At 37.5% G+C, this 25,269-nt stretch overlaps 1 protein-coding gene across 9 annotated transcripts in view; it reads left to right on the forward strand.

The window, feature by feature from the left end:
• Positions 1-25,269, forward strand: part of FHIP1A (FHF complex subunit HOOK interacting protein 1A) — a 222,239-nt gene that overhangs the window by 40,437 nt on the left and 156,533 nt on the right. For 8 of the 9 annotated variants that reach the window (XR_011501961.1, XR_006525554.2, XM_070504906.1 and 5 more), the window contains exon 2: positions 19,602-19,725. The gene's annotated coding sequence lies outside the window, so the exon portion shown is untranslated. Of the gene's footprint in view, positions 1-15,801; positions 15,941-19,601; positions 19,726-25,269 lie in introns of those variants that run through there. The other variant, XM_070504903.1, reaches the window with a different exon arrangement.

Below are 25,269 nucleotides of genomic sequence, written 5' to 3' on the forward strand. Positions count from 1 at the left end.
TTTGTGACAGCAGTGTCTGAAGCAAGAAACCAGAACTGGTTGAAGCTAGGATGGCTTAAAGGATGAATACTCTTGTTGTAGGGCTACCAACACTATAACTGCTCCTTAAGGTTGGTGGTGTGGGGGAGTGAGAAGGGGTTTTTGCATAAACTTGAACGTCAGCTTTTTACATTTTTTGTATTATAGGACACATGCTCTTAATTTTATGGACAAATGAAACTAAGGGAATCTCAAGTCAGCTATTTTGAATGCTTATGATTTTTCATGTTTTAAGAGTTGACTTTTTCCCTCATATGGGAAAACATTTCTTATTGAAATTGTGGATGTCTAGTGAAAAATGACATTTCTTTTTGATGTTTGAGAATACATTGTTATGTAAATATGAATGCTGACATACTGTTTTTTCAAATGTGGATACATTTTAAATTTAAAGTTTTTATAGGTCCCATGTTAAATTCTTCTAATTATTAGGTTTAAATATTTGTGTGAGAGAGGTAAGCATTTTAAGCAAAGAAATAATCACTTTATTCTGTAAGACAGAAAAAAATATTACTGAAGTGTTTCAGAGCATAAAATTCAGGAAAACTGTATATGTTTCATATTCACTGTAGATAAAATTAGTTACGTCTAGTTAGTAAGTATTCCGCTGTAGTAACCTCCCCAACACCTCTTCCTAAGTCTTGAAGGTCTCTTGCTAAACTGGTAGGAAGTATCTTAAGTAGGAAAATATCTTAATATTTTGAGTTTCATGTCTTGCACAGAGTGCAAACCAAGCAAAAGATAAAATGTACAGAGGTTACTCTGTCTTTCGGATTCTATCAGCTATTTTGAATCTAATTCTTAAACTGTTCTTGATACCGTGGCAGCAAGCCATGTACTTGTCATTTTATCTCATTAGAGTTAAATCTAGTCCTGTCAAGAACAGGTTTACTAATCTTTTTTAATTGCCTGCTGAAAATTTTTCATTTCCAAAATCAGCTGAAGAATTTAAGATGGTGATAAGTGTGGAGGAAGGTCAAGTAAAAGCTCTAAGCAGCCGAGGAATTCCCTGAAGGAGGGAAACGCAGAGATGAATGGTTTTAAGGCTGATGTGGAAGAGTGGAGGATTGCTAAAGTATTTGCATCCAGAAGAATGGAACAGGGCTTAAATTGTGTACTTGTATGAAGATGTCTATGATGTTCATTTGACTAGTATAAACAGTTTTCTTTTGTGCATTTCTGCATTTAAATGTGCCACCTATTCTTCCAGAGAACTGGAGGCTAGGGATTAGACGATTGGAAGGTGGAGGAAAAACAAATGAAGACCAGGTGTACTCTAGAGAGGACAAAAGACAGAGCAATGTCCAGTGAGCTATAAATAATAACATGAAGGAGGGGAAACAATGGTTAGATATGGAGCCTGCCCAGGGTGACCCCAGTAGGACTATAGTATGACAAGGAGAGAAAAGACTGAAAAAAAGGTGAGGGGAAGAGACTGGAAGAGTTCTTTGTTTCCTGAGAAAACATTTGGTGATTGACTGGAATAACGTATAGGTTCTCTCCCCTCTCTGAAAGTTCGTTTTACGCCACTTTGCTTTTACAAAACACCTACTGTAGTACTTGTTTTCACTAACCGAAAGAAATCTGAAGAGGATTTTTGCTTTTATGACAAATGGCTGAAAGGGAAGATGGTGTTCAGCGTTCGTTTCGCAGGGAGCCTTTGCAGAGGCAGCTCACGCCCCAGCAGTGAGAGTGGTGCCCCCAAGCCCCTTTCCGGGGAACTACTCTCAGCGCCTCGGCATCAAGCCACCAGAGCTGTGACCTGTGTCTGTGAGCCTCTGTGCTGTGTCTCCATTTATTTTGGTAGGTTTTCTTTTGTTTCTGGGAATGTTAAAAAATTTTTCCCATATACAGTAATGGTAATTGCTTCTTCGCTTTATGCCATTTCAGCTTACGAAAGGTTTCATAGGAACGCTCTACTTTGGGATAGTGGGGCGAAACCCGTATATTGCATCTCTGGGAATAGGAGAGGGCCATGTTTCCCGGCAAATGGTCAAGTTTACTTTGTGGATGCTGCCCGGCAGAAGCTAGGGTGTGGTGGGTGTGGCGTTCGCTCTTATGACTGTGTGAGAATAGAAATGGAAAAGAATGTGGGTGCCTGTATTAGCTCCAGGGATATGTTTGGAACCACAGCAGTTTGTGTGACCTTGAAGGGAGTGGAAGACAGTAGTTGGGACTATGTAATTGAGTGGGTAATCTAGTTGAGTTGAATCAGAATAGCCTACCACGCCCATCTCTGTTTCTTGAATCATCCCTCACCTGAAGGACTCTGGGAATGGGCTCTGCTTTGTAATGTATGAGGGTAGAGCTGACCATGAAGATCTTTGGAATGTATGTCATTAGAATCCCCCTCTTTTCTCCTCCAGTCCTCTTTCTGGGGTGCACCATGGGTTTACATTGTTCCCTGACAGGGTCTAATTTTCTGGGAATGTATTTCATATTCTGCATCTTGATTTTCTTTCCACCTACCAAAACCTACCAGTTTGCTCCCTCGTGTCTCTCATCTTTGCAGATAAATGAGCTACTTTGGTAAAACTGATTGTTTTGTGTGGAGTTAACGTGTTTAACGGTTAACCCTTCTCTGTGATATGTTTGCATCCAAAAGAAGAGTTCACAATATGTTGACTCAAAGAAATGGGGTCATTTGGGGCATGTCTTTGGGTAAATGTTAAGGTGGTGATATTACAGAGCAGTCATGATATGCATATTTTACTCTTAGGAATTAAACTAATGCACTTGGCCAAAAGAAAAAAAAGGGACAAGAAATGACAATCGAAATATGAGAGCATAGTCCTAGAGTGAACATGAGCTGGGAGATATGAGCCTGCTGTGTGGAGGGAGATTTCATTTCCTCTCAGAGTTTGAGCATTTGGGTTTAACTGAATGATTCACAAAGTGCAGGCCAAATATTTCATCTGGTGTTTACCTGAGGGTGACAATCGTCTTCCTCAAAGGGCAGGAAATACTGGTTATCTTGGACTTAGTGAGAAACAGCATAGTGTTATATTTTATGAGGAATTTTAGGGAATTTTCAGGGGTATTTTCAATTGTATGTAATTACTGCCTTGAGTTTGACTTTGGACTCTAACCTAGATCCTTGTGTCGTTAGGAATGACTTTACAGTAGTCCTCCCTTATCTATGTGTGTTATTTATCATTGCCAAAGGAGCTCAGAAAACATTTTTGTTGAACGAAATAATGACTACGTAACACCTCTGCCTGATGCCCTCTCCACCCTCCATGTTCCCCAGAGCAGATACCACTAGGGACATTCTGGCTGCTTTGGTTTAGAAGAGATGGGTCTTGCTGAGTGGTTTAGATTGTCTGTTGGAATTGGATTGCAAATTACTGACTTATTGAGATTATCTTTTCTCCCTACCTCTGAATGCTGCCCTAGCCAAAGAAGGTAGCAATGGGGATTGGTTGAAAGTAGGATGATGATGTGTGTATGAGATCTGGGTAGCTTTGATACCCTTACTATGCTTTTTTAAAAATACCAAACCCATGTCTTCCATTCCATGACAGGACACTCTAGTCATTTTAAACAGTTTTGACATCCCAGGAATGGATGCCCCCCCACTTATAAGGTTCTATTTCCTTATTTGCCCCTCAGAGATGGTTTTGAACACTAGAATTATGGGTGACTTACAAATTAAAGCATAATAATACTATGTTGTCCATCACCCCCAAACCACCTTTTCTCCCCTTTATCTCGCCCTGTGCCCCGTTCTGTCTTTTCAGCTTGGTCCACTTGTGGACTACAGTAATGATCCTAGCACTTTACGCATAACTTGCCTGGTAGCTTACAAACATATATCATAAAGAAAAGTTTTAGCAGTTTAGTAAGTGACCTTGTTGAAAACAATCCTGAGCATGTGGCATCTTGTTCTGTATCTCACAGTGTCACCCTGGCACTTACTGAAAAGACTCTTGTTTCTGCAAGGTATCTGCTTGACAGGGCAAGTTTAAGTAGAGATAAATTACCATTAGAGTTTGTTTTTCATATTCCATTTACAGAGGTTCAGTTGCTTCCCTCAGTGAGTTTGGAAGCTTCTGTGTATGACGTCTAGACCTTTATCCCAGAAGCAAATGTGATCTGACTGCTAGCCATTCATTCTGATGCTATTTTTAGCATTTTGTCAGCCTCCTGGGCCAGTTTGATATTTTTATTTTTGTAATGTGCCACTCAATTTTTAAAGTTTTGTTGTTATTTTTTGTTTATTTTTTGCTGGCAAAGATTTGCCCCGAGCTAACAGCTGCTCCCAATCTTTCTCTCTCTCTGTTTTTTTTTTATCCCCAAGGCCCCAGTACATAGTTGTATTTTCTAGTATAACTAGTCCTTCTAATTCTTCTATGTGGACCACTGCCACAGCATGGCTACTGACAGACAGGTGATGTGGTTCTGTGTCTAGGAACCAAACCCGGGCTGCTGAAGCAGAGCATGCTGAAATTAACCACTAGGCCATCAGGGCTGGCTTGCCACTCAACTTTTGATTGTTGCATTATAATAGAATCACAGAAGTGAAGGGACTCATAGAGGTAATAAAATCTGGTGTTCTTGAACTTTTCTTTCCCTCAAAGGGACAGTAAAACCACTCATAAATATAATTTATACCAATGTGTAAATCAGAAAAAAGCTGAATTTCTAGTTCAGAGAGAGACTAAAAATGGGAGTCCAAAAGCCTCTGTCATATCTCTACTCCCCACCCCAACCTTGAGGTATCTGGATATAACATCTGGGGCTCTGTGGAGCTCAATTTGAAAACCACAGCTCTGGAGTAATGGTTGTTTTGCTGTCTTAAGTAAATCTTCCTAGCACCAATTTACTGTTTATTGCTTCCTGAGGGTAAAATTTTAAGACACACTGCTCAGAGTTCTTCCTCTGCATTTATCTGTGGTGTGAATTACCTATAGACAACTCACCAGTCAAGACGCTTATTGTACGTTGTGAATATTCAGCCCAACCGATGTGCACCATTAGGTACCACAGGTAAGAAGCTGACTCACGTGACAGAGTGGTGCTGTTTTCTTAATTTGATGACAAGTATGGCGTCTGGATGAGACTATGAAGGTACTTAAGAAGTTGAGATGTCCTACATGGATAGGCTCTAACTGTCTAGATCAGTGATTCTCAAAGTGTGGTCCCCTGAACAGCAGCAGGATCCCTTCAGACTTGTTAGAGTGCAAGTTCTTGGCCTCTACCCCAGACCTGCTGAATCAGAAACCTTGAGGGTGGAGCCCAGCAACTGGTATTTAACAAGCCTTCTAGGTGATTCTGCTGCACATTAAAGTTTGAGAACCACTGGTGTTGGAGAACACAGTGATGGTGCCAAGGGTTGGCTTGTGGGGTGTGTGAATGCTGCTTCCCTCCTCCTCCCACTTCCTATAGAACTCTTCTTGCTTTGCTATGGAAATATGATGTTTTCTCCATCTTCTGTGAAGTCCTAAGCAACTTTATCTTTGAAACAAATACTCTAGCTCTGGCTTCCAATTAGATTACCACCCCTTGGTCCCTTTTATGTGGAAATTCTGAAATAGCCACTGGATGTACGTTAACATTGTTTTTTAGGTGTTAGTTGGAAGTCTGGTTGTTTAATGAAAGGAAGTGATTTTCTGCTTGACCAGGCCAGGGACTCATTTGTCCGAAGACTGCTGAGTTAACTCGAAATCGCAAATCTTTAGCTTTCTGTCTCCAGTACTAGTCTGATGGAGGATTTCCTAAGTGTAGCAGTTATGTAACCATGATCATCTTATCCGCTTTAGGGTTATCAACCTGTTTCTTTTCTCTTCTGTCTTTCTGATTAACTAGTCAGTCATTCAGCAGCCTGGGGTTCATTCAGTAGCTGGGATTCTTAACGTAAGACCCAAGAACCACCCTTGATGTCAGGAAAATAACCCTTGCTTAGATGTATGGATATGGTTTTTCGTGGGTAGAGGGTCCACATTAGATTCTAGAAAGGACCTGTGCCCCGTCCCCCAAAAAAGCTGATTAATGATTGTTTTAGCTGCTTTTGGATAATAGTTTTAGGAAATCTTCACAAGATTTGCAGCCATTTGAGATGGAAGAGCTTTCAGGGGGATTGGCAACCATGTCTTAGCCTGCCTTATGGTCCCCTCAGGTGCTACTATATACATTAAGTAGAGTAAGACTGATTCTTTAACTTGAGCAATGATGCTTTGCTGTTTCTGTTGGTGGGAAGGGTGCTTACTTTTTGCTGTCAACAACCTGCTTATCCAGTAGTTTCAGGTATAGTTTCCTTTAAAAATTCAATCCTGTGAGGTATATAGAGTGGGGAGATATTATCTCTATTTATAGTTGATCACACTGAGGCTTAGAGAAAAGTGTGAAACGGTATCACTAAGTTTATCCTTAATTGGAAAGCATTGGACACTCCCACTACTTCATGCTCTGGTTACTTCTAAATACACTTGGATGATGCCTAGAGAAGTCTCAAAAGTTCATTGTGGATAAAAGACCAGTTGTTTAACTGGCACCTACAATTATTATTCTCTCTCTAAAGGAAATGGATCATGTTAAAATTGTGGATTTCTTTTTTGCTGTTCTGTATTTTAGTGATTTTTCAACAAAATTTTATAGATATAATCTTCCCACTTCACAGTCAAATAAAAGCCGGCCCCAGCCCCTCTTCTTTTCTCCTCCACAAAGATCATAGAAAATCCTATATTTTTTAGCATATTGGGTCAGAAGAGAGCAAGTCGTTGGCAGCTGCTAGCATCACCTCATTTTCATTAGATTGTTCTTTGGGTGTCAAAGACTAGTGCCCTTGTAACTTACATTACACAGCCTTAAAATTGCACATAAAAGTTTGCTATGGAAGAGTAGCAAATGTAAGATAAATTGAGAAGGTTAAGGGGAAAATTGTGCTAAGAGCTTCTCATAAATGAATTCTTATCATAAAAGCACAGCGATTTCTCCAAGTGACAAATTAACTTGAGATTGTGCTTTGCATTTTTAAATAATGTGTGGTAGGGTAATTCCATTTGTGTTCAAGCTAGAGGTCAGTGCCTCACTTATTCTACTTGTGCTTTTTGTCTAATAGTGCAGAAAAGAAAGCTGTATATGTGGATATTTAATTTACTTTTATTTTGCGAATGCATTGTGTCTGTGATTCCATAATGATATTCTGTGTGTAAAGGCAGGCTGGCACATAAAAGGTATCTGTGCTGAGGGCTTAGGGCCAGAGCATTTTCCAAAAGGAGTATTTGTGCTTAGAAAACTTCTTATAAAGATTCTTGTCCTGACTTGAATTACTATTTCACTTCAATGGGGTCACTAAAAAGGACATCAAGATGTCCATCATTTTATTTCAGTTTCCTGGCAGTGTGTGGGTAGAAAAGGCATTAGTGTGTAGGGTAGTGGTTCTTTCTGTCAGCAAGTCAGAGGTTTGATTATGACAGTTAACTTTGAGCAAGTGACTCCTTATTTCTGTCAGGAATATGCATATTAATGTTATTTAGACTTTTTTGGGGGGAGGAATATAAATTATATGTATTAATTTTAGAGTTTGTACATTTGTGGTTTGAACAACAGTGAAAATAAAGAGAAGAGGGTTTCTGCCCTGCCGTCTTACAGTCTATCAAGTGAAATCTGATGGGTCACGTGAAAGCTCTGTGTTCTTGAAGCTGTTGATGTCAGTATTAGGAGTTGAGACTGGGTAATTAATAATAATATCTTCGTCCTCTGCATCTTTTACTGACGTTTTTTGTTTTCTTTCTTTGGCCTGTGGCCACACTGCATTTTTTCCCCAGGATTTTAGTTTGTGGGGCAGAGACAGTGGGCATGATGTTAGCTAACTGCCTCAAATGCTGACTGGTGTGAATGTGACCTTTCAAAGTCACAGCACAGTGCCCAAAACCATGTTTTTACCTGGATAAGATTTTTGTTGTTGTTGTTTCGATCTTCACTGGGTGCAGATGCAGTGGAGATTGAGGGAGATGAAGGGCAGATGCTTCGTTTAGGAGCTCCAGGGCCATGTCTCAGTCAATCAGGCCTCCACCCATGGTGGTGGTCTTTACATTTCTTGGAAGAAGCAGAATAGATTAAATGCTTGTGGCTAGGAGGGAGCCTGAAGCAGAGCAGGCCTCTGGATTTCCTGAAGTTCCTTTTAACTCCAGATCTCTCTTGGCATCATTCTTTTTGTTTTTTGTTTTTTTTTGCTGAGGAAGATTTGCACTGAGCTAACATCTGTTGCCAATCTTCCTCTTTTTTTATGTGAGCCACCACCACAGCATGGCCACTAACAGATGAGTGGTGTGGTTCTGTGTCATGGAACCAAACCCACGTCACTAAAGCAGAGCGCTACAAACCCTAGCCACCAGGCAATCGGGACTGGCCTAGCATCATTCTTTCTTTTTAAACATTAGTGTATTTTTTCCTGTGAGGAAAAAACCCATACTCCCAATCCACGTTTCCTATGGTGAAACCTAATATTATAGAATCTGTTTGTATCTAAATAAAGAGCATCAGTCAGTTTCAATGGCATGCCATCAGCTGACCCAGAAACCACCCATAGCTTAATGGGTGTTTTGAGGTTGTGTATTCACCTGTCTGGACAGTTAAGGGCTCTGGACATATGTAGGGTTAGGAAATACCTTGTGATTACAAGGCTTATTGTTTATTTTAAAACATATTACCCTTATGTTAGAGTCCAGAGACTTATGATCTGACTTTAAAGTAGGTTTGCCTTAATAATTTAAAGCTTTTTTTGTTTTTTTTTGTTTTTTTTAAGGAAGATTAGCCCTGAGCTAACATCTGCTGCCAAACCTCCCCTTTTTGCTGAGAAAGACTGGTCCTGAGCTAAGATCCGTGCCCATCTTCCTCTACTTTATATGTGGGACGCCTACCAGAGCATGCTGTGCCATGCGGTGCTGTGTCCGCATCTGGGATCCGAACCGGCAAACCCCAGGCCTTCAAAGTGGAACATGTGCACTTAATCGCTGCACCACTGGGCTGGCCCCTGCCTTAATAATTTTAAAAAGCCGTTTCCCTGCCAGTTGACTTTTAACATGCGTTTCAGGCCATGATTTTTTTCTTTTTGGGGGGAGTTTCTTTTTAATTCAGATAAAATTTATATAACACAAATGTTGTGAATATTTTTTGTCAGGAGAATTTAAGAAAGGTTAATTGACTCAACACTTGGTTCATTTATTTGAATTCAATGGTTGATAGTCTGGGATGATATAAACCCAGGTCCTTGCCTTGGAGGAGATCATAGCCTCCTAGGGAGATAAAAACATAAACAAATATTAATAGAGACATGTACAAGATGCCCTGTGACTGCAAAGGATATGTACTTCACTCTCTTTTTTGATTCCACCTCTGAAAATGGTGGATTTTCTTTCTCCTGCTCCATTTACTTCGTTGTCTTAATGTTTTCTGTTAGGGATTTCATATGAAAGTTAGAATTTTGTCAGCTACCACATGCTTCTGAACATTTCTTGCTTCTAAGATTCAAAGACAGAAATGTAAGTGGTGATACCCGATGTTAGCCTATTAGAATTATAAAACATGCACTTGATATAACTTAATATAAAAAAGGTGTTTTCAAATATTGGAGTGTGAACTGGGAGTCTGCCAAACTTGTTTTTCCTGTAGGTCCATGCGCGGCAAGACCTTGGCCCAATAAACTCCAGATCTGTTTGCTTACTTAAGCCAGTCCTAGATGGCGTATATTTCCGTTTTTATTGTATGTTTCACTCCCATCTCCTCCAAGAAACCCAAGCCAAAAAAGAGTGTACTTCCTGTCTTCTTTGATTGAAGTTTGCTGAAACTATATCTTTTTTTTGTTACTAAAATCTCTTGCAGGTTTGCAAATGATAATAGCAATGCTTTTTCCTTTTATACTGGTAAATGAAGGATTAAGTGGACAATATTATAAAAATCTCTGGAATTCTTAGAGAAAGAACTAAATAAAATGAAATAGTATTATGCAAGATGAATAAATTATTTTTTTATATTAAGCTGCATTTTATTAAGTTGAATTTTTCTCATTATTAATCTTTCGTTATAAAAAGGATTTTAAGCCTTTAGTCTTCTTTTTTTTTATATCGTCAATGGTCTTTAGATTCCCTAAATTCTCTATTTGAAGGCATTTCTGAACTGAACTGGTACAACTGTCATTTTCTTCTTAATTTTATAAAGTATGGAATCTTTTAAATGTTACTTAAAAAAATTCTTAATGTCTCTTCCTTGGCTCATGAAATGTAAAATTTGACTTCGGTTGACTTCGCTCTAATAATCTTATTTTATTAAAATCTTGCAACATGTTGGTCAAGTCCTAGCATATAATTTTCATAGCTAAATTTTAAACCTAAACCGGAGTTTTATTTTACCTTTCTCTGTGAATTGCTTAAAGAGCAAACTTATCTGGTTGCAGTTTACAGTTTTTACAGAAAGATCCTTTTCTTCCTTTCACTGTCTTGACAGCGGAGAAAGTCAGGGGAACGATCAACAGGCTAGTTTAAGAGAGCGGAAATTTGTCCAGTGCACTGGAATTCGCTTCTTCCCTGGTGTGAAAGCTTGTATTTGAGGCACACAAAGTGACTTTGTGTAAAAATGTGAAGGACAGGTATTTACTCTGGCCTTGACCAAGGTGAGAATTTGAGGTGAAAGAGTTGGGCTCTGTGTAGGAGGTGATTTGGAACTTGACCAGTCTGTCAATTTTTTTACCTTTCGTTGAAACTGGAAACTAAGTAAAGGAGATATAATTTCACAACACATAACATAGCTCTAAAATCTTTTTTCTTTTAGTTGATGTATTTTAAGCAGTTGAATATATTTTCCATAAATTTTACTGCCTTCCATTTACCTTTGAATAGAAGCCAATGAGAGAAATATTTAGAAGGTTAGCAATAGAATGAACTGTTAGAAAAGTCCTTTTTGTGGCATTCCTAAAGTATGTGCTGGCGGAAAAATTACTGTAATTTGACAGTGAAATGTTGGAAAGTGATTTTATTTACTGTTTAGAAATAACATAAATGAGCTTTGCTTTTTAAATTCACAGGTTCAAAACATTTAGTTATGCTTCACTACCTCAATCTTTGCTCATTATTCTTTACATTGATGGAATTAAATGTGACACATTGCAATGTTGGATCAGCCCCACAGTTCTAAAATACTTGTTTTGACTGAATTCTGGAAAAAAAAATTAAAGATACTGTTTAATGTCAGAAATGGAGATTTGTAAAATTTTGTTTCTAGCCTAAAGTTGATTCAAGCAAGTACCCCAATGATAGAAGAGGGAAAGAACATGAAAAATATCTAATTGTAAATTGCCTGTTAAAACCAAAGATGATTCTTAGACTTTGAAAGAGCAAATAATTTTCAAAGCCAGGTCTTTTATGTCTGTGCTGGTTGTAATATGGCTGGTCCCTGAGGGAGTGTACTTCTAGTCCTTGTGTCTGCCAGCACTGGTAGTAAACACGTATTTAATGGCCAGTGAGCCCTGAAGCATCCAGTTTTATCTTCCGGATATCTAAGGACACATGTGGATGCAGGTCAGAGCTTTATGATGCTTGCTCTGAGGCACATGGGTATTTAGAGAGGAGAGAGAATGCCCATAATTTCCAGGGAATTCTTTGGATGCCATCTTCTGATTCTTTCACTTACCTTGTGCAGGGACCATCTACAATTGTCTTCTGACTTTCAATAGAGTCACTAACTTGCCCTTTAGTATTCATAAGATTACATGAGCATTTTCTGTGGCCTAAAATGGCCTGTCATTTGTTTTAAGGGTTAAGCATAGACAGCTGAAAGTTAGACTTGGGTTTCAGTCCCAGCTCTGCCACTGTATGATTTTAGTCACTTAACCTCTTTAAGCTTCAGTTTTCTTATCTATGAGTGGATATTCATTCATTCATTTCATTTGTTCATTTGTTCAGTTAACAAATGTTAAATAATCTCTATGTGTCAGGCCTGTTCTTGGTTCTGGGAAGTGAGCAGTGAGCCTAGCAGACAAAACCCCTGCTCTCATGGAGCTTATGTTCTACTGAAGGAAGTGGAATATAAATTAATATAAATTAAATATATGTGACAGATGATGACAGTTGCTACAAACAAAAATGAAACAGGATCTCAGGGAGAGTGATGAGATTGTAAGGTGGTTTCTTTCTGTTTTATGTGGGGTAGACAGGGAAGACCTCTGTCTTGAGGTGACCTGTAAGCAGAGAAATAAATGTAGAGAGGAATGATACATGAGGCTATCTGGGGACAGAGGATCTCAGGGAACAGCAAGCCTGGCAGGCACTGCACGGTACCTGAAGTCAGAGCAAGCTAGGTGTGTGTCAGGAGCAGTGAGGAGGAGAGCTGGAGTACAGTGAGCGAGGGCCAGAACAGCTGGGATGTTAGTACCCACCTTGTGGGGTTGCTTAGAAAATTGAGTGAGATGACACATTTAATATGAACTTTGCACACATTATAAGAATAATACACCATAACAAGTGAGGATTGTTTTGGTAATGCAAGTTCAGTAGTATGAAATTTGTTAATGACATTCAACATCTTATTAAATATATGTATAAAAAAATCATATGGTCATTTTGATAGAAAAGGTGTATGATAAAATTCAATACCAATTATTGATTTTTTTAAAAACCCCTAAAAATATAGTAGGAAAATATCCTTAGCAGAATAATGTATGTCCATCTCAATCCAAAAACTATCTCAGGCTTAATAGGAAGTTTGAGAACATTTCCATTAAAGTCAGTAAGAAAATAAGGATGTCCACTACTTTCAGTATTTATTAATGGTGTTTGGAATCACAAGTCAGTGTAGTTGGACAAGAGAAAGAAAATGAAGTTACAAAGGTATAAAAACCAGAAAGGAGGTAAGTGAACATTATTCACAAACGATAGCACAATATGACTAGAATACCCAAGAGAATCAAGTGAAAAACTAATTATAAAGAATAAGGTCATTTATAAATGTGCATGGTTACCAAAATAATAAGTCAAAATTTGTAGATTTCATATACACTAATAATAACTAGTTTGAAGATGTAGTGGAAGAAAAAACCACTAAGTTAAAAAAAGGGTAAAATACCTAAGAATAAACTTAAGAAATATGTATGATATATATGAAGGCATTTGAAAATGCTCCTGAGGGATACAAAAAAGATGTGAAAATGCCTGTCATATTCTTGGATATAAAGATGCCAGTTCTCCTTAAATTAATGTGTATGTTTAACATAGTTCCATTAAAAATAGCAAAATTTTTAGGAGGGGATTAAACAACCTTATTCTTTGTTCATATGGAAAAATAAATAAGCACAAATAGGACAGTTCTGAAAAAGAGATTTGAAATGTTACTGCACAAAATTGGGGTACTCTGCCCAATGCACATAAACAAGCTGATTAATTATGGCATCAGCCTTTGTGGGGAGAAATCAGCTTTAATTCTGTGAGATCAATCTGCAGAGAGACGGGGCACATGCCCTCAGATCTGTCTCCCCTATTCAGGATTTGAGCTGAAATTTAAGAGGTTAGGGAGAACAGGCTGGCACGCAGAAATGCTAGTGGGTCAGGTTTTGATTGGTGGGCTTCAAGCATTTATGGAAGGGCTTTAAACATTTATGACAGGGTTCTAAACATTTGTGATGGGGTTCTAAACATTTTTGATGAGGTGGGGAAGGAATTTGAACACCGTACCTTCCTGAGTGAGGGACCCCTCGCTTCTGGTAAGAGTCCAACCTTCAAGTTCCCATCATGTCCTGGTCCTTAGGTTCCGTGGGGGAGGAGGCTCTTTAATTCCGAGATTGTTTCAGATCACGATTTCTTTTACACATGCTCTGGCTACGTGACTGCAGTTTTTCCGAAAGACAATTCTTAATCACTCTGTTAGTAAGAGATAGGGTCAGTGGAACTGGTCCTGGAAGGCCTGTGGTTACAGAAACATACTGTAAGGCTACAGTAATCGAAACATTGGTATTACCAGATGCCATATTTAGCATATGATAAAGATGGTCTTTCAAATTAATTGGAGAAAGATACTCTGTTCAATAAGTACTAGTGGGATAAACAGGTGGCCATCTGAGGGAAAAAGAAAAAACTATTTAGAGCAATATCTCAAGTGTTAAGCCAAAATCAGTCTATAGTCAATAGAAATTAAAAAAAAATAAGTTATAGCAGAAAGCATGGGAAAATTATTTTATAATCTTGGAGTATGGCCTTTCTAAGTAAGACAGAAAACTGAGAAGCCATAAAAGAGATTGATAAACTTGATTACATAAAAAAAAAAAAACCTGAAAAAATCCTGCATGAAGACAAAGAACAAGAAAATTGGGAAAAATTTTTACTTCTGATATCACAAGGGGACTGATTTCCCCAATAAAGAGCTACAGATCCATAAGAAAAAGTCCAACAATCCAATAGAAAAATGGACAAATATTCTACAGGAAGGGACATAACAGTGGCTTTTAAACATATGAGAAGATGTGTAACTCCACTCATTATAAGAGCTATGCACATTACAACTATACTGAGGTACTGTTGATCACTATTAGATGGGCAAAAATTAAAAAGTTTAATAATCTACTCTGTAGAGATTATGAGTGCAAAATGGTAGTCTCTTTAGTGGGTAATTAGGCAAAATCTGTAGTATGAAAAATCTCATGTCCTTTGACTAGAAACTTCAGTTCTAGAAATTTATCTCATGTACATTCTAGATGTACACACATTCAAATATACTATGTATGTATCCTACATATACATACATATCATATGGGTGAGAAAATAATTTATGTACAAAGATGTTTATTGTAGTAGTGGTTATAATGGCTAAAGATTGGAAACAACTGAAATGTTCATCCACGGGAGACTGAATACGTACATTACATTACAACAATACTATAGAAAATAGTCCAGTCATAAAAAAATGCCAGTGAATCTCTTTATGTATCATTTTGGAAACATCGCTAATATATGTTTGGTGGAAAATGCAAGGTATACAGGACACTGTATATAATATGGTTGTGTTAAAAAATGTTTTGCTTTTTTATGAATAGATACAGCCTCTGGGGAGTATAATTTGAATTTGAAGACACCCTCACTCCTTCTCAAAAAAAAATTTGTAGGTAGCATAGTGCCTTCCACTTAGCACTTGCTACATGTTTGTGGTGGTGGTCGTGATCTTCATGTAATCACAGGGTTCCGTTATCTCAAGAGTTGATTTTTAACGGTTGGGCCTGGAAGAGGAAGCCCTTCTCACTAAAAATGCTACTTAATGAGTGGCATTCTCATGTTCTTCATCAAAATGCTATGTGTGCTTCCTGAAGTATGTGTCTTGGAGGATGTCAGTACAAGCTCTGCAAACCAAAGGTGAAATAAGATTGGGAAATGTTGGATTAAATGACGCTAAGCAGGCTTCTTTCATACAGGCCTTCTTAGAGCCTTACTACACGTAATGTGCTTTCCGAATATTCAAGAGGGATGTTTAGAGTTCAGCATTCCCCAAATTTATTTGAATAGAGAACCTTAAACCATGATGATTATTACTTTTTTTTTCCTTTAAGAAATAGGTTATGAGTATTTGTCATGTTGGGAAACATCACCTTAATACTTAGATTTTGATATTATTCACCTTCATTATTCATTTTAATAAATCAGCGTTCTCGATTCATTTCTAAGATGCCAGTAGTCTCTCTCTCTGCCTGCTTTTCCTCCTCCCTGATATGCTGCAGCTCACTAATTTGTTTCGTGGTTGAGACCTTCTCAAAATTGTCCCAATTACACTGTTTTCTTAGGCAAAGAAGAGAATCTATATAATTACTGTGAAATCTCAGGGATTGATTGAATGGAAATTGAAGATTGAAGTGTCGTTTGATTCAGTTTTCCCAGAGCTTTGAAATTTTTGCTGTTCACGGGGAAGAATGAAATCAACAGAATGGGTAGGTAGTTGGGGAATCGTTAGCTTCACGTGGAGAAGAGAGCATCACTGTGGTTAGAAGATATGGGTTCTACCTCTGTCTTCACCATTTACCAGCTGTGTAATTTTGAATGGTTCACTTAGCCTCTCTGTGCTTCATTTTTATCATCTGTAAAATTCAGGAATTGGGTTTAGGTCTATCCATTTAAGACTGACTTATTAATAATATGTTTAAGGGAAGATTATGGGCCAATGTAGAGTATTTTATTTTACTCTGCAAGTTTCCACATGTGAATATAACCTGTCTCAGTTCAGTTCTTTTGGAGAATGAAATTATTCAATAATTAGGTTAGAGTCAACTCCATATATTTGAAAACTTGTTCAGTTGTTCGAGACTTCTATCTTGATTGATTCATTTGTTGATTACCCTCCAGAAAAGCACTTGATTATAACACAGGTCAATTAATACAATATTATGGATAAATCCACACTTCCTGTATAAACGCTCCCTGCATTTGTTTCCCTGATACAGAGAGAAATCCATGATGTGGGTATTAATTATCCTCCCCCCACCCACACAGTGTTCATTTGGTGGTTTTGCTGTGCTTTTTGTGCATTCCCTATTAGCAGATTTCTGAACTCAGCACAGTAGAGGCCTAAATTTACTGAATTAATGCTATCTGGAAATGAGGTTTAAATTTTGTTCCTCTGTTGAAATTAGGGATGTGACATAGCTATTCCACAGAAGGATTGTGAGCCTGAATTTGATTTTATTATGTGGAGGTAGAATGTTTTGTTAGAAGGAAAGCACTTGCCTGAGGAGAGATTTGAGTGTGACTGAATTGTTAACCGCCAACTTCCCCTCTTTTTAGCGGGAGACATATTTTGTTTTTAAATGAGATGACAACCAAGAGAATTATCAAGATCCAGTGAATTTTAAGAGAGTCCTTTCAATTTACTTGAGTTCCATTTAACCTTGCTTTCGATGTCATTCTGTACATTACTGTCAAAGGACTCAGCTTTAAGTCTCGGAGTGTTGCTGCTGGCAGAATCATGCTGGTAAAATATAAGAGTGGTTCTCAGTGAAGTCCTTACTGATACACAGTGATACCTTATTACCTAAGTAAAAGCATATGTGTGTGAGTGCCTAAAAATGTAGAGTGTAAGGAGAGGATGTATGATGATGGACACTAGGATGGGAGAAATATTTCTCATGAATTACAGGTGCCCTTTCATAATTTGAGTCACAGAATGAGGAAAGACTTGAAATCACCTGAAAAGCATCTGGAAGCAATCTGCAGTTCTTAAAAGGCAGTAGAAGAGCCTGTGTCTCTCCAGTACATGATAATAAAACTGTTCCTGTGGGATTATGGAAGAAGTAGAATTCTGTTACTTCTAAGACCTCTTGCGATTAAATGCCCAGAGATTTGATTATGAATTATACTGCAAGGTCCCCGGTTAATGATTAGAGTGCAGAAGGCAGATTTGAAGGTACTGAGGAAATTTTGACATGAAGTATTTGTTCATTTGCTTATGATATGTTATTCTTTACTTTGCATACCCCATCTCACTCTTGTGCCTGGTCACTGCCACTCCTGTGCCCAGGTTTGAAGATTTAGGTCACGTTGAGATCACCTCCCCTATTTTTTTTTTTCCCTTTCATGAAACATTTGGTCTAAGAAAAGGTATTACATTTCAAGCCTTTCAGGCATTTGTAGTCAAACACACACACAAAAACTCTCATAGTGACTTCTAGGGAACCATCTTTTAATAATATATAACCATCTAATAATATATTGGACTGTTGCAGAAAAATTATTACATTAGTGCCTAATCCTTGTTACACAGAGATTTTGAAAAGATGTACAGTCATCCCTAGGTATCTGCAGGGGGTTGGTTCCAGGACCCCCTACTCCCCCACAGATAGCAAAATGTGTGGACACTCGCTCGAGTCCCTTATATAAAATGGCATAGTATTTGCGTATAACTTACGCACATCTTCCCATATGCTTTTAAATCTCCTCTAGATTGCTTATAATACCTAATACGATGTAAATGGTCTATAAATAGTTGTTATACTGTATTGTTTAGGGAATAATGAAGACAAAAGTCTGTACAGGTTCAGTACAGATGCACCCATTGAAGGCTTTTCCGTTTGTAGTTGATTGAATCTGTGGATGCAGAACCCGTGGATATGGAGGGCTGACTGTATTTGTTGTACTAGACTCTGACTTGAATTGCTCACCTTAACCCATCTAGAGTTAGGAAAGTATTTTACCTAATACTTATAACTATATCAGAACAAATTGCTTCTTGTTTCTTGCTTTTGTATAAGTAGTTGTGATCATATGTAATTACAACATTGTACTCCTCTTTTTCTTTCTTCTTTATATGATAAATGGCACTTTCCCATTTTATTATAAACTCAAAATTTTTTGATGGCTGAAAAAACGTGGTTAAGTAAATTATGAATGGGGTCACATTTACTTAACTCTTCCCCAGTTTATTGGGCATTTAAATGGTTTCTATGCTTTAAATTTAGGTATAGTATTTATTCCTTTCTTAAAAAAATGCTCTTTCTTGGAAATTTTCTCTAGCTTCCACCTGTATTGATCTTGAATGGTGGCTTCTCATGGTTTTGTTTAACATTTGCGTTAGCTTCTGCCTTTTGTACTTAATGCATTTGGGGTTAGTCTTTGCTATGCTTTCCTGGACACCTCTAGGTTCTCTGTATTTCTCTCAGGCAGGATAGTTTCCCAGCCTTCTTCAAACTCATGTTTTTTTGGTTGTACAGTATGGATTGAGCCATGCATTTGTGTTCTGAAACATATCTTCCCAGTTAGGCCTGATGATATGAGACGTGTGTCTAAGACCAAAGTAAACTTTGCCTATGAGATGGCAAAAACCTGAGCTTTCAACTGTCAATGTCCAGATAGGTCAAAGGTACCAGGGAATATTTTGGGAGTATTGCACATTTAAAAAAAATTGTTGGGGCTGGCCCCGTGGCTGAGTGGTTAAGTTCATGTGCTCCGCTTCGGTGGCCCAGGGTTTTGCCAGTTCGATTCCTGGGCGCGGACATGGCACCACTCGTCAGGCCATGCTGAATGGCGTCTCACATAGCACTACCAGAGGCATTCACAACTAGAATACACAACCATGTCCTCAGGGGCTTTGGGGAGAAAAAGAAGAAGGAAAAAAAAAGAAGATTGGCAACAGTTGTTAGCTCAGGTGCCAGTCTTTAAAAAAAACCCAAAAAACAGCAAGCTTTAAAAAAACAAGTTGTTTATGAAAGTTATTTGTGGTCCTCACTTTGCTATTTTATATTTTGTTGTCATTATCTTAATATGATGCTGCTGATGCATGGATATGGATTTATTTAGCTTCATATTTTTTTTCTCTTCTAAAAGAAGCATATAATTAGCATCTCCTAGAGGATGGAAGAATCCTTCTCTACTTTCTGCTACCCAGCATGAGTCTCTCATTTTTGGCTACCATTCAGATTTCTAAATAAAGATTTTACTTTTTGCTTATAATTTTTTTAATAATAAAGATAAGTGCAACCTGCAGAGAACCCAGTGCACAGCAAATGATGGTAAATGGTAGGGGAAGAAAACTAGAGAAACTTAGATTGGGTTTTTGCAGTTTATTAATGATTGTGGAACCTTTTTTATTCCTTTCTATAGATTTTGAAAGTCTTCTGGGAGGTTCCAGCAGTGCCAAGTGTTGGAGGAATCTTTTCTGTCCCTCTAATAGAGTGAGGTGAGAAACTACAACCCGGCAGTAGGCTCTTGAAGAGAGTGATCACAGGTAATGTCTTCTTTTCTTATTACTATTGATATGTGTTCAGTCACGTTCAATCATATACTTAAAAAAAATGAGCCTACTTGAATTTATACATCCAAGTGAACATTATCTTGTTCAAAACAGTCTTTTTGAGAAGCTATACTCTATCCTCTACTCAAAACATTAAAAATTTTTTTTCTTTGAGAAACTGCACCTTCATTCTCTGGTAGCATTCTTTTAAACCTCCTGTTTTCTGTGGTGAAAAATCTCAACCCTGTGAGGATGTATTTGGGAAGTAGTCTAACCTCCTTTAGAGCTAGGGTGATGAGTCTGGGGAGCTCTAATTTTGATCAAAAACCAGAAGGAGCAATAACCTAATAAACCAATTTTTTTAAATTCTAATTTGTACATGTGTTTGAAGGCTCATACACTGTATTGCAAGTTAGTTCTAAGAAGAGGTGACTAAGTTTCGGATAATGGTTATATTGTTAAAATAAGTGATTAGGCTTGTAGCTTACAGAGAAGCATATGTTATTTATTTGACTATGTAAATGTTGATATACTTTCTTATTAAAACCAATCACTCAATTAATCTGTGAGTATTGTAGCAAGGGTTCCTGTATTAATCAGGTTAAATAAGATGAGATCTAAACATCCTAATAAGGTATACCTGGACGTCATTGTAGTTGGCATCTTACCATCGGTGTGTTTTTCATTGTTTCTCAAAGTGCTATTAGAGTTCTTGTTAAAAATGCACATGAAAAATTCATATTACTAGGCCTCAATCTAGTGTATCAGAATCAGAATGGTAGGGGGCAGAATTTTGGAATGTGCATTTCACAAGTAAGTACCACCAAAGATTAACAGCCCCAGGACAATAAAATCATACTTTTACCTAATCTCTGTATTTTTTGATTTAAATATGTTGCATAGTTATTTTCTTGATTTTTGCTTTGCATAAAACAATGCCAGTGTTTTTCGTATACTGTTTTGACACAGGGTTATGTGTTAGCTTATTATTAGATCAAATTGAGACTGTAGTTGAATAAAACTGCACTTTGAACTTTGTCTAAATACAAAATGGATATATTTTTCCTTGTATTCAAATGGATAAATCTATTTTTGACATCTAGATGCCAAATACTAAGTTTTATGAAATATCTGCTCTTCAAATTTGCTAATAAGTTGTACTTCAGGTATCTTATTCAAGTTGAGGGTAAAGAGTAAATGGGGTAGGCGTTGGAGGCCCCTGGAGTCAATGCTACACTACACTTAGCATCCAGTCGAGCATTTTTCAGTAAACATTGTGATGAAAGTTTTGCTGTGCAATGTATGGTTCAGATGAAATCCTTTCTTTATAGTACCCTGAGATTTTGTGAAGCTTTTTGAATCCCCCAAATGAAAGGGAGTATTAACATGAAATGAAACAGTAGCTTTTGATATGAAGTTATTTTCCTGTACATTCGTTAGTAATCATTCCTATAAATTTGTTAATTTTACAGAGTGTAAGCTTTGTGTATAAAGTGTGTTAATTTTTAGATATTTTCAATTTTACAAACAGATTATACTTTTACTTTAAAAGATATATACAATAGGGGCCAGCCCCATTCCTGAGTGGTTGGGTTCATGCTCTCTGCTTTGGCGGCAAAGGGTTTCGCTGGTTTGGATCCTGGGCGTGGACATGGTGCCGCTCATGAAGCTGTGTTGAGGCGCCGTCCCACATGGCACAACCAGAGGCACTCACAACTAGAATACACAACTGTGTACTGGGGGCCTTTGGGGAGAAAAAGAAGAAGAAGAAGGAAAAAAAAAAAATTGGCAACAGTTATTGGCTCAGGTGTCAATCTTTAAAAAAAAAGATGTATACAATATTGTAACGTTCTGTGTGCATTAATATTGAGAGATAACGTATTTTATGTAAAATAAATCTGTGACTATAGATTTATAAGTTAATGCTATTATTTTCACATGCTTGTTTCTTTATTAAAACATTTATTGGTATGAAATATTCTATTAAATTTATACTAAAAAATTATTAAAATACACAACATGAAATTTACCATTGTAACCATTTTAAGTGTATAGTTCAGTATTGTTGAGTATATTCACATTGTTTTGCAACGAATCTCCAGAATGTTTTCATCTTGCAAAACTGAAACTCTATACCCATTAAACAACAACTCCCCATTTCCCCCCACGCTGCATTTCTATACACACCACGTTTTGTTTATCCATTCATCCATCCATGGGCGTTACTGTTGCTTCAGCCTTTGGCTTTTGTGAATAGTGCTGCTATGTACATGGGTGTATACATATCTCTTTGAATTCCTGCTTTCAGCTATTTTGGGTATATATCTAGAAGTGGAATTACTGGATCATATGGTAATTCTATTTTTAATTTTTTGAAGAACAACCATACTGTTTTCCCCAGCAGCCGTACCATTTTGCATTCCCACCAATAGTACACAAGAGTTCCAGTTTCTCCACATCCTTGCCAACACTGTTTTTTTTTCCTGATAGTAGCCATCCTGATGGTGAGGTGTTGTCTTGCGGTTTTGATTTCCCTAATGATTAGTGATGTTAAACATCTTTTCATATGCTTGTTGGCCATTTGTATACCTTCTTTGGAGAAATGTTTAGTTAAGTCCTTTGCCTATTTTTTAATCAGGTCATGTGTCTTTTTTTTTGTTGAGTTGTAGGAGTTCTTTACATAATCTGGATTATTAGCCCTTACCAGATATATGGTTTGCAAATATTTTCTCCCATCCTGTAGGTTGCCTTTTCACTCTGTTGATTCTGTCCTTTGATGCTCAGAAGTTTTAAATTTTGATGTAGTTCAACTTATTTATTTTCACTTTTGTTGTTTGTGCTTTTGCTGTCATAGCCAAGAAATCATTACCCTATCCAACATCATGAAGCTTTCCCTCTATATTTTCTTCTAAGAGTTTTATAGTTTTAGCCCTTATTTTAAGTTTTTGATCCATTTTGAGTTAATTTTTGTATATGGTGTAAATTAAGGATCCAGCTTCATTCCTTTGAATGTGGATATCCAATTTTCCCAACGCTATTTGTTGAAGTGAAGTTTATGCTTTTAGGGTAGTTTAGGATAAGAAAAAGAAAAGCAGACAATCATAAATGGCTATGTTGCGTCTATGTAGGAATTCTCATAATGTCCCCTATTTCTAATTAAGAAAATATTTCAGAAACAAAAGGATGTTATGTAGATTTGAAGCTCAACTTAGACTAAGATTTAATAATTGTGGTAAGCATAGAGCCTGTGTTTAAGTTTTATGTTAGTTATTTGGTGGGCAGTGACTTCTTATATTTGGGATTTGATTATGGCAAACTCTGAGTTTTGGTCTTCAGGTAGATGTGTGTGTGAGCATGTGTGTGTCCTGTTATAAGGCTTTTTCTAGTTAACTCCAGCCCCTGAGAGATCCTCTGTGTTTTAGGGAGCTTTAGTTTCAGGGCCATAAACGGAATCAACATTCTCATGGTAAAAAATAACCAGTAATGAATCCAAGGAAAAACCTATAGCCAGCTCGAACCAATCACCTATCTGTAGGAGAAGTTACTTGGAACCTGTTTTTGCCTCTCAGCTCTAAAAAGCAATATGTGTGTTGACAGAATGATATTTACACTGGTTTTGAAAAGGTCAAAAACCAGATATTGTGCCCTTAGAAGTGAGGTTATTTTTGGGAGGACAGGAGGGTGTTGGGAGTTGAGTGGGGAGAATACAAAAGCAAACATATGTAACTAAGAGGAAAGCCTGTGTGAGGATATTTTAAGGTCGAGGCAGCAGTTTAGGCAGGTGTAGGAATAACATGGATAATGAAAGGATGTAACACTCATGTATTACTTTCTTCAGGGGAAATGATAGCAAATACTAAAGGTAGCACAGCAAGAACCACAAGTGGAAAATGGGTTTGAAAAGGGTTGAAGACAATATGATATAAAATGTGTATGATAGTCCTGAGGAGATGCTGTCAGTGGAATTCATCTGTTATGAATTTTGGATGTGTTCTCAGAACAGTGAGACAAATAGCAGGTAGACAGAGGCAATTACAGATATTCTGAGCTGTTGAGAGAATTATACATTTGAATACAGTATTTCAGGGTTAAGATCTGTCTGCATGAGAAAAGAGTAGCAGTTATGGCAGCATTAGAATGCTGTCCCTTCTAATGTGATACCGGGACGTCTGCGTCATGCAGAATTGAGGTGGTAAGTGAGGAATGTTTTTCTGTGGCTTCTCTGGATTTGTGTGGAACCAGTGGGAAACCATTTTCAAAAGTAGTTTTGAATAAAAATCTAGCCTCGAGACTGGTTCGGGAGTAGCTTTTCTGAGTAAATAATGCAAAAAGAGACCTAAAAATGACTTCTTACTGTCAAGTAATCAAACCAGCTACCTAACGTTATATAATTCTGAAATTTGTTCATTCTACACATCTTTTCAAAATTTTGTAGATTTTAAAATCATGGTCTACCTCTACCTTCTTTTGTGAATTTAGTCTTTTTATTTATTTAGTCATTTTTGTCTTCATGTGTTCCCTGACCCTTATAATTTCATTCTAGCTTAGTTTGGATCTTTTCCAGCTCTGTGTGTGTCTTCGAAATGACCAGAACAGCCTAGAATAAATGTATGTAATATATGTTTGGTCGTGTTTGTTTCATTTTCAACATCATTCCTGAAAAATACCCTGTCTTTTCTTGGTCTTTAAGGGTACAAGGCTGCATTGAATTGATGTGCTCGGAGAAAAGTCTCTAAAGACTCTAGTGTAGACCAGAGGTTCTCCAAGTGTGGTCCCCAGATAAGCAGCAGCAGCTTCACCTGGACACTTGTTAGAAATGTAGATTCTTGGGCTGAATCAGAAACTCTTAGGGCAGAGCTCAGAAATTTGTACTTAACAAGTCCTCCAGGTGATTCTGAAGCGTGTTGAAGTTTGAGAACTGCCCTAGACACTCTGTTAGCTCTGTGCTGTTGTCCAAGCCATTCATTTTCTCTAGCCTTTGGTCTCCTGAGCAGGTAGGTCAGGAGTTCTCAAACATTGGTGGGCACATGAATTATCTGGTGAGCTTGTTTAAAAAATTTCAAAAGCAGAATAGTTTTCCTAACCTCATACCCTGAGATTCTGATTCAGTAGGTCTCAGATGACTCAATTATCTGCTTTTCAGCAAGCTCTCCAAAATAGTTCTCAAATCTGTGATCCGGACCAATGGATATCTCTGAGTTTTCTTCAAGCCCCAAAGTGGTGTGGTTTAAAATGGCTTTTTTGGGTTCAGTAGCTGAAGGCTTGGGGGCCAGAACTTTATTTGAAAAATGCAGTTTGGATTATTTTTCACTGAAGCCATTATGTTCTGATTTCTTGCCTTGAAAAACATGATTCTTTCTTGCCTACTCAGATTACTATGAGATTTCTCTGAGGCTTATCCTCATAGGTAAGGCAGTTCACTCTCGAAAAGAGCTTTCTGACTCTTGTAAACTTGGAGATTTCATTATATGGTTCTTCTAAGTAGTTTCTAAAAATAATTAATAAACTGTAAATACTGATTCTTAGGGAATATCACTT

Source organism: Equus asinus, chromosome 3, assembly GCF_041296235.1.
Source record: "Equus asinus isolate D_3611 breed Donkey chromosome 3, EquAss-T2T_v2, whole genome shotgun sequence".
NCBI lineage: Eukaryota > Metazoa > Chordata > Mammalia > Perissodactyla > Equidae > Equus > Equus asinus.